Consider the following 11,211-nt stretch of genomic DNA (forward strand, 5'->3'; position numbering starts at 1 on the left):
TGTGGAAGCACTCAACTGGCCCTATGTCATGCCAGCTTACACGTAAGTTACGAAAGTTGAAAGCCACTCTACTTCCTTGCACGATGTCGCCTTCACCATATCGCCTACGAGCTTGACCAACTGTCGATAGGTGGATTTTCTCTACTTTGTTAGTAGGACAGCAGAGACGTAGAATCCTCTGCTTATGTACGTGAAAAGAATAATAAGCTTACTCTTCAACCAAGGAAATATATACTTTCTGAAGTGGCAAACTGTGTTTAAACAGTGCGATAGGAACATCTTTTTGACATTCAGCACCTCTTTACAATCACTTATTTGTAATGGAGTAACACAATATCGTTTGAAGTGACGACATGGATTAAATAGTATTGTAACGAAGTGTTACCTTACTGAGGCTCATATTACAGCAGAACGGTCAATATTGTGAAGGTATTTTTTATTTCAGTATAATAATTTTTTGTTTTAGCCACTGAACGTAAATTACGGCGAAATAGAAATTTGTGGGTTTAGATTTTAAAATGCTCTTGAACACAATTAAAACCCAGCGCAAATATATCAATGTTCTTATTGGCGTATCATTGTGCGATGACTGTTCTGTACAGCATTACGGAATTTGGTTACAAAAGTAAATACTGAACCGATAAAACATACGCATATTTACCTATCAGAACACTGACAAATCCTAAAAATAAAAACAAGGCTTAACTGTTGCAACAAAAATCTAATTTTCTGATGTAGCTTCAGTCTATTGCAGATATAACATTTAAAAACAGAGCTCTTCAGAATGCAGTACATATGCACGGTATAATATTGCAGTGACTCCAGTTTCCAGATATTTTTACGTCACTTGAAAATTAATGCGAATTGAACAGCATTTTACATACGTGTATTAGACTTTTGTAGAGAGCCAAATGCCTTCTACGAGATGTCCGTTTCCTTAGTCAACATCTTGAGTGTCCGATTTTTGTTCATCAACGTCACTATAAGCTCTTCGGCTAAAAACCGTTAACACCAATACGAACAAGGACTGAATACGAATAATTTTAATTGTCGCCATTTTGAAAGTCACGTTTGTACTAATTCCAAGTTCGCATTGTGAGAACGCTAACGAGCTTGTAAGCATAGTGGTGGGGGAAATGCGCGTTAACTGCTGTTTGGTTATGGTTCAGTGAACTGTGTCCCTATCCAGTATCAGATCATGGTCTGTAACAAGAACAAAACCTAAGTATAACAAAAGGCACACCAAGTACTGTTGTTGTTGTTTTATTGTAGATGGATGTACAAAATACTTGCTTACTGATATCATCTTCCCTGCTTACTGATATCATCATCTTCCCGACTGATAACAAAAATTGTTCGAGGGATTAGGCCTGACCTTTCACGCCAAAGGCCGAGATAGTGCCCTGGGGCTCCACAACGATTGACAGACAGCACTATCACATCGAAGCACACACATAAAGTGTGGATTCATGTAACGCCATTGAGAGTACGGGAAAGCTGATGCACACATCAGTTAGTATTTTGACCAACATCAGCCAGTGACACCTTAATAGCAGCCAAGGTTGAAGTGCCTGCAAAATGTTCAAAACTAATCCACAACTAATTTTCACTTTCTCAGCTATGCCTTGATTCTAATACACCCAGTCTCCGAGCTCCAGGGCTTCCACTTCCCTTGTAATTCCTGTTTCTTCTCAAAGAAATGCTTTACTACTACGTTTTTCCATCATTCATACTTGTCTGACCACACTGTAAGCATCAGCGTGACTTCCACAACTGTGTCATATGATGGTCAAATTTTGCTGTACACTGGATAGTTGCAGCTTTGCAAATGCAGAGAACTAATTACCAAGTGATACTACACATTATCATCGGGGATCCCCATTTTGTTTCGGTGGCACTAGAGGCATGTTACAGTACTATGATACAAGGATTTCAATATGTACAAGGAGTGCAGACATGAAACTACTAACAAACAAACAACAAATAAATTAGTAATATAACTACTTCTATTTTCTCAAGTTGATAGATAAACTTTTTTACTTCTTCGTGAGATGTGAGTGCTAACAACAAGGAGAGTGATAGTGTCACTCTTCCAAATACCTGACAATCCAGAAGATCTAAATAAGGTGAACAACACAGTCAAGTCACCTTTTAAAGAAATGATTATTTAAGTTCCACATAATATTTTACAGAATGAAGCATATCCACTGGAACCTATCTTGATGGACCTTTGCTGAGGTGCATTTGGATCATCACAGCTTTTTAATAAGCATCACCCAAAGGTGTGGTAAGCTGTTGAGCATGCATTTGGTTTCAGAAGTAGTAAACAGTGAGTGATTTACGTGTGTACTGAGATAGAGCCAGGGCTGGTTTACAGCCCAAGCAACACAAGCTTCTACTTGGGACCCCAACCTAAGAGGGGTGCCGCAACTGTAAGATTACTATATAGGATACATCACAATTAGTAGCAACCACTTGGAGCACCAAGCTGAGAGAGGTGCCAAGGGTCCCCAATGCAAGATTTGTATACTATGTGTGTCACAGTAAGTGGAGAGAAGTGACGTGGGTAGAAGTGCCTGAGGGGGAAACAGGCGAACAGAGGAGCCAAATGATAATGACGTGTGGAAAAATGTTCTCGAACTGGCCTTGTGCAGATGCTTTCAGTGTGGGCACATAAGGCTGAATGATGAATGAAGTGGCATCCTGTCTTTTTGCCAAGAACCAGGAATCACAAGACAAGTTGAGGCCCTTATAGTCAGAGACTGAGGCGATAAGGAAACAAGAGAAATCACACACAGATCAGTTTTCAACACCATGAATGGCATTTTCAACACAATAAAGCTTGTCGCAATGTGGGTTTCATGATTGCTTAACCCCTTCAAGAAACCTACTGAACCGAGACAGCAGTGTATAGTTGTAGCTGTGCCAGGCGAGTCCAGGTAACTTCTTTATCCATCATAGATTATTGCTGGGAGTAACATTAGGACTCCATGACAGAACAACAAACCAAACAGTGGGGGAAAAAAAGTGAATTTACCAGCACCTAAAATGTGAAGATCCTACCATCATCATTCAAAGTGATACTGTTTCTCATTTTGGGCACTGTCATGGTGTGGTGTTATCAGGTGAAAGGTGAAGTGTCACAGGTACATACTACCAAAATGTGTAGTGTTGCAAGAAGCTCTCACATGGTCGTTTCATTCCATGACAATGATCCAACTCATTCTACAATGGCAAGGTGTTGCTGCTTTGGGGTATTAAACTTTCCTCATCCCTCTTCCTCCACTCCACTCTACATAGTGTCCTGACATGGCATCCAGTGACTTCCTCTTTACTCAGATGAAGGTAATATTGTGTAGCAAGCATTTCCAGAGTGACAATGAGGTGATTCTTCAAAGTGGAAGATTTCCTGGACAGCCAAAATGAAGACTTCTTTAGCTAAGGTTTCCACTAAGCCATCCATCATCAGGAAAAATGTGTCTCTCATGCAGGGCCAGTTCAAGAACATTCTACACCAGCAACCACTTGGGTTGCCTATGTCTATTACAACTTATCACATGGGGTGCATCATTGCTTTACAATGCCTCAGATTCAGCATAGACTGTTGCAGTGTTGTTCCCATTTAAATGCAGAAAACCAGTTCCCGTACGACACTTCACTTTGTTAATGAACTCTTTTTATTGCCATGGTACAGATTGTAGCTGTGGGATTTCAGTGTGTACCATAACTATTGAAATATACATGCAGATAAACAAAAATTAATTATGTATATAAATTTCTTTGTTCAAGGTGGTAGTTAAAAGTTACTTCACGAGAAGTTACTTGTGAGAAACAGAAAATGATAAGCAAGCAAGGCGGAATCAGAGCAGGAATTGCAACTCATGGAGATTGCAAACGAAGAGGAGACAGTGACTTTGCGCCCCTGGCAGAACTGAAGTCTTCAGTCAAATCATTCATTTGCTTCAGCACCCTACCCTGTCACCAGCCTTTGAGATCATACAATAATGTAGAGAAGTAGCAGCAAGAACCCATTATTGAATGTGAGTGAGTTGTGCAGGTTGCACCTAAGTGAAAATGCACTGTTACCACCTAAACCATGTTAGCAATACACGTTTGGTAGTGTAGTTTTGTGATGATATCTGGACAAAATTACCTGTACCAAGTTGTAAGCCATAGAAGAGACCTGCCCAAGGAATTGAGAACACAAGTACCTTTACCAGTTAATTCTTAAACCATGTCATAGTTTTTTTTTTTTTTTTTTTTTTTTTTTTTTTTTTTCCACTTCTCTGTGCGTACTCCCTTGACAAGGTCCTCTTTAACTATCCCCTCGGTGTTGCTCTAGATTACTGTTGACTATCCTCTAGGTGTGGCTATAGATTGGCCTAGTAGGGAAAAATACTAATGTGTGTGTGTGGGGAGGGGGGGGGGGGTAACCATAATGCACACATACTATCCAGATTTGAAGGATCAAATAAAGCCCACTGTCAGTGCCTCCAATTGGAATACAAGTTATACACAACAGCGATCTGTAAACACAGGGTCCAATGATCAAGAAACTCAGCAACAAACAAAAGCAAGCTCACTATACAATAGTGTATTACATAGAGAGAACATACTGGATGTCTCTCGTTTCTGTACTCCGTGGTACACCATCAAACACTTCTCCCAGATCTGAGTGGTGCAGAGAGCTTTTAGAAAGCATTCAGTTCCAGATCACTACGAGTTAAAAATTTCTTGGCCACAGTTTTCTAAAACATATGGCAAAATTATTTAAAAAGTCTGGGCATCAGAACACTCTAATGATGACAGTAACATGCAACCTTCACTGCTCCCAAGCATGTTTTGAAATTATTTGCCTCATAGTCACTGCAATTAATAACTAAAACTGTATATGGGAAAACCAACAGGTTAGAAAGTGCACTCATAAATGAACCTTATATAACACCCATACTGTCCCAGTAGGTCAAAATTGCACAGTAAGATGAGGGGAAATGGAAGGTATGAAGATTTGGACTTAACATTCCATTGACAAGTTCTATGGTTGTAGACAGACCGCAAACACTGACTGGGAAAGTAAATTGGCCGTGTCCTTCACAAAGGGACTGTCACAGAATTTTCCTTAATTATTTATGAGAACCCCAGAAAACCTAAATATAGAAGGCCAAATATTGATTCCAACGCCAATCTCATGAATGAGCAAGTGTCTTACCACTATACCATTCCGTTCATTGATGTTTATCACACGTGGAGGGAATGGGAGAGGGGTGCAGAAGTTGGAAAATACACATAAAAACAAATTTGCAAGTTACTTAGAAAACAGCATTCACATAATTGTAAGTCATTCTTCTCATTTTTACCATCTACCATACTTCCTCCTCTGTCTATCTTCTTTCCCTCAAACACACATTATAATAATGATTATTACTTAGCAAGGTTTTCACTGGACAGTGGCAAGTTCATTAACTGCATAGAACATCCTACTCTCTTAGTTTATGTTCTATGGAGGCAAAGTGCATGCATCACCCTTACTACCTAACAAGAAGTCATAAAAAGCATCACATTTTGGTGTTACAAACTTTGTGGCACCTGTGTAGACACTGGAGTTGATCCACAGAGGATTAAAAGGCATGAGGCAGCTGCCTCAAAACTATGTAAAACAGGACAACTGACTGAAAAAAAGAGAAAGAGGAGGGGAAGAAGAAGAAGAAGAAGAAAGCATTTTGATTGAAATCCATGGGTTTACTGACAGTTCGAAGTGACTCGTTGGACACTTTGAATTCACAGTACACCTTGGACTGTTCAAATCAAGTGTTATTCTGGGAGAAATTGAAAAATAACAACGAAGCATTTTGTTGAACTGTGTTACTCATGTCATACATTGAGTCTATTAGGTGAATTAATACTTAAATATTTATATTTCAAATTAAGCCAAGGGTATTATGCCAAAATTGAATCAACTACAAATTTTCACAGTTTGAGTTTGCCACAAAAATGTTGAATATTTTAAATATACATGTGACAAACCTAAATCAAGACCATGGTTAAACTGAGAAAGATATATTTTTCATGTTTCCACTTCTAGGGTATGTCAAGTCTACATTTATGTTTGTTGCAATAAGGAACTAAATTCTGTGGCAAGATAATGGACGAAGCTGTAGATGAAAGATCATATAGTGATGTGATATCAAGTGTGGTTCTAATAATGAATACATGCCATCCGCTGTTCATTGAATTAGCAAAGATATGTTTCATACTTAAAACTTCATAAGCTTGGTTAGAAAAGGTCTAAAACATTCTTCAGATGTGTACATTTGAAAGCAGTTAGGGTAATATGCAACAGAGAACTAACTACATGACAGTACGCTCTGTTACTATCTGGGTAGTAGTGACAACTATGTAAAGAAATACATACACCAATACACTGAGATATTGAACACAGAGAACATCATGAACATAGTTGATTCACTTTAGCATATGAGAATGACAAAAGATAAATGTTTTGAATGTACATATGTTGCCAAGACACACACAAAAACTACGACATATTTCAAATTAAAACCAAGTCTCTAAAGTACACTTCTCAGGTCTACTGAAGATGTCCCTTCCCAGATTTTGGAAGGGGGGGGGGGGTTCTGCATCATCAAAAGGTTGTCCTACAAAGGGTAACAATGCGAAAACACAAAAAGTAGGCAATACATTTTGAATGCACTGTACTGACATTTGATCTACAAAAGACAATTTCCCTCACAACAGTTCCCACTAATATTGGACAATGCAGACTATAACTTTCTTGCTTTAATGTGGGGTATCCACGACTGGGTATATCCAAAGGAATTGTGTAACTTTGGCATAGGGGGACCTGTGGGCTGAGAGCCCTGGTGACACTAGACTGTCTTTTGAAGTACGTACTTAAATGCTATCCCTATAAAAGAAACTGTATTGCTTTGGTCACATTCATGTGGTGGCAGAAAAGAAGACCATTCTAAAGCAAATATTTCAAGATCCTGCCCAGAACATCAAAGTGATTGCTAGGTTTTTTATCCCAGGTCACAGTTATCTGCCCAATTACAGTGATTTCGGTCTTATTGAGAGGAAACTGAAATGCAAGCAACACATTAACCATCCACACAAAAGCCATTAAATAATCAAAACATGCAGAGTCGGAAATCAAAAGTTTGATTTCATGGAAATGAAAGCGATAATTTCTTCAGTTCTAACAGTTTTAACACCTGTTTTGAGAAACCAGGTAAAGAAGAAAGCCCTACAGTCAATACTGTGATTCATTCCCCATACTCAACACTATTTTTGAAAGAATTTACCAAGTGCTATTCAGTGCTGGAGATTCCTGACATAAAGGAATGCTAGTACATGAGTGAGAATCCTACATCAGTAAATATTCAATATAGCACAGCATAAGCCCAAAAGTAAAGTATTTAAACAATGAACACAAGAGATGAACAGAAATATTTTATTACAGACCTCAAACTTACAGTCATTAAAACCAAGTCTCTAAAGTGCACTTCTCAGGTCTACTGAAGATGTCCCTTCCCAGATTTGGGGGGAAGGGGGGGGGGGGGGTCATTCTGTCAGCAGGGATCATTACCGATGAAACACTGGTGAGATAGCAGTATTGACCAGTAGACAAATGACAAAAAAGAAAATGGTCTTAATACTGGGGGTCATGTAATGATAGAATGCAGGCATTAAGACACAAATACATTTAAATTACAGTTTAAGGTCACAGTAAAACTAAGGCTCCTAAAGTTGGGGTTCTAGCTTATACTTGGCAAGGATAGAGAAGGAATTCAACCACAGCCTTTTCTAATGACCTGTCCTAGCATTCACTTTTAGCACTTTGAGGTAACCATGGAAAAACTATATCTGGATGGTTAGACGGGATTTTCAATTCTGCAAAACTGGTTTCTCAACTCCTGTGTTTCAGCTCACACAGTAAGTGAACTGAAAATAAAACCTCTTAAGCACTGTGCTAACTGTGTGCTGTAACCTTGTATAGTTCCAAGTCTTCCACATGGGCAATTCAAATTGAATTTTTAAAATAAAGTATGTATTTCCCCACTCTTCACTTTGATCCATGACATGGAGTGGTACCAGCGAAGTTGCAGATACATATTTCTTTACATGTTATTCTGTGATTCAATTTTAAAATTATCATGTCATTTTCATAAGATACAGAGTTCACTTTTTACTGCATATAACCAAAAGTGTTCCTTTAGATCCTTTCTGAGAAGGACTGATCAGCTCTACTCATCAATTAAAAAGAAAAGCATGGGTTTATTTGCCAGTACTGCCAAGTATTTTTTCTCGGTGGAGAGGTGTGGACCGGGTACACAGCCTTGTGAAAGCAACTGATGAGCTGCTTGAGTTAGTAGTACCAGTTCCACAGCTTCAGAAGTCGGCAAAACAGTCAGAAGATTGTGTGCTAACCATATGTCCTACCATACTCCATCCACATGACACCATAAGGCAAAGGATGACACAGCAAGTGATAAACACCCCTTGGGCCTTCAAGGCCTGGCACGAAGCTCATTAAATAATGAATTGATTGATTGCTTTACATCTGCATCGTGCATGGTCCATTATCACCTAAAAATACAGAAATAATGAAGAGTGGAGAAATTCAAAGTTCTGATAAGGCTTGTTTGGTACAGTAGATTTCAAAGCAGAGCTTGACACACAAGCACAAATCATAGATTTTATACAGGAAATTTCTACTTTTTCTTGCTGTTGTAACACATACATACAGCTGCTTTCTGTTTCATTTTTGTTTAGTACTGAAGATTGGTTAGCATACTGGGTTGCTAAATAGAAAAGGAGCTGATATATACAATGTTTTTCTTCCAGTTTTACTTTTACTTTTTTTTTTTTTGCAACAGTTTTTCAAAATATTCCTTACGAGATGTAACCACTGAAACTGGTTCTGTGTATTTAATGTTGACAAGTCTAAAACATTAAAGGTTGTTTAAAGAATCTTGAAAGTTGTACATGTGTGTGTGTGTGTAATCAGCTTACTGCAAACAAGCTGGATATTGCCTAGAACATAAAATTCTCATTCTCAGTTTTATTCACATATTATTTATAGAATGTTTAAAATGTTAATGCATTTATGAAGGTCACTTAAATTTTTGATACTTCCAGGGTTTCTATGACTGTTCCATTTCCAAGGGCAGCTAATAAGACACTAATCGTTACTAAGATGCACAAATTGTAGCTTGCTCAGCGTACTGGGTGGGTCAATAGTCTTGCATCAGTTTCACTATGAGGTGGCAGACTACCAACACTACCAACGACAGAACTGAAATGGGAGCATTTCAGTGAGACAGTTTTACTACAACTGATTGCAATGAGTCTTTAAAATCAAATTTAACAGGGAGAGCTAGTAACAGACACTACAGAAGAAAATAAGCTTCAAATCCAGATGTTTGCAGGGGATCTTCACTGCATAGAACAACTTCAACCTTGAAACAAAGTGGCAGTGATGCATATGAGCCTACCAAGAAGACATCCCTCAGCATAAGTATAAAGAGCACAAAATATTGGTTAACAGTCAGTCCAGCAAGACTGCACCACTACCCTTGTTGTCGATTGCGACAAGACAGTAACTTCAGGCAGGCATTCTATAATTATGTGCCCAGAATCTGGATGCATCAAGTACAAACATGGAAAAGTCAAATATGTGCAGGATCCTGCACCATCATAGCACATCAGCTTGTGGTATGACAAAAATTAAGCAATGTAATAATGAAAAGAGTATTATTATTGTGAATATATTGTACTAATTAGAAAAATTTCCACATAATTAAACCCACTGAAATTACTTTAATGTTGCATTTGTATTTAAAATGAAGGGAATAGAATTATTTTCTTAAAAAATAATCTCTCACAAATATTGTAATAAAATGTGGTTAATTCTACCAGATACCTCCTTTCCTTGCTTACCATGCTGTGTCCATATATTTTTTGAGCAGTGTAACTTCTCTCGAAATATATTCATAATAAACCTTTCTTTGCTATGGAATCAACAATTACGGAAATTGTTGCAACAAGTTTTCCTGGACTTCTGTTGTGGCGAAAATCTGTGAATGGTAGGTCCAGCTATCATAAAGAATTGAACTGGTTTGTTATCTTCCATGAAAATCACCCAGCATTTTCCCTTCATGTATGTTCTGCTCACTTGAGTTGCAACAAGTGTGCTGAGATACAAATAAATTTGACTATCCCATCAATAATGATGTCATGAGACAGAGCATAAGCTTGCATTTTGACAACAATGTGGGATGAACAGAATGTGTTTCAAAATAACTTTCCAATATTTGTCTATATAATTTAGGAAAACTATAGAAAATATAAGTCAGGGTGACCAAATGTGAAAATAGCAGTTCTCCCAGATCTGACATCACTACTTGAGTACAATCTGGAACGCATGCTTAGTAGGCGAGACTTCAAAGAAAAATCCTGTCTGGCTGTCAAAATACACTTCATGTTTGTCACTGTCAATGGAAAGTCAACAACCCTTATATCTTGTGGTGAAATGTCTGAATTTCTTGGCATTTGTACAATTCCCTGGTTAAGCACATGTGATTTCATGGCAACAATCTGCTAACACTAGAAAATAAAATTACAAAAAGCAGCCGACAAACTTTCAATGTTGGTAACTGTAGTCCTCAGACCAAGCATCAAAACTTTCCACATACTGAGCAAGTAATTGTATTTGCATAATTTTAAAGCATATTACTCCCTGGCTAATGCTATTATGCAGTTTTCCTTGCTTCCCTATTGGCCACAGGAGTACTGGTTGAGGATTCCTGAAACCGTCCTCTGTGCTGAGGAATTTTTGTAAACCTCTCATTGCCTACCCCTACCTCTTTTTGAATGTGGCTTTCCATTGTAAAATGATAATAAGCTGGGAGCAATATAAAGTAGCTGCTCAGCAACTAAATACATGACTAATATCTACACCAATTACACTGGTTATGACAGTTCCCATGATACCCATCACCCCTCCCCCCCTTCCAAAAAATCTAGTACAAAAGATTTACTCCATAAATTCAAAATTAAATACGCTGTCTAGTCACATTAATGTAACCACATGTCAAAAGCCTGAATAAACACCTGCAGACGACAGAGTCCTTCAGTGAGAGAGTCAATGAGACTCTGGAAGGTACTGACATGGATGTGGAGACATGGCAACTT

The sequence above is a fragment of the Schistocerca cancellata genome, chromosome 2 (genome assembly GCF_023864275.1).
Source record: "Schistocerca cancellata isolate TAMUIC-IGC-003103 chromosome 2, iqSchCanc2.1, whole genome shotgun sequence".
In the NCBI taxonomy this organism is placed as follows: domain Eukaryota; kingdom Metazoa; phylum Arthropoda; class Insecta; order Orthoptera; family Acrididae; genus Schistocerca; species Schistocerca cancellata.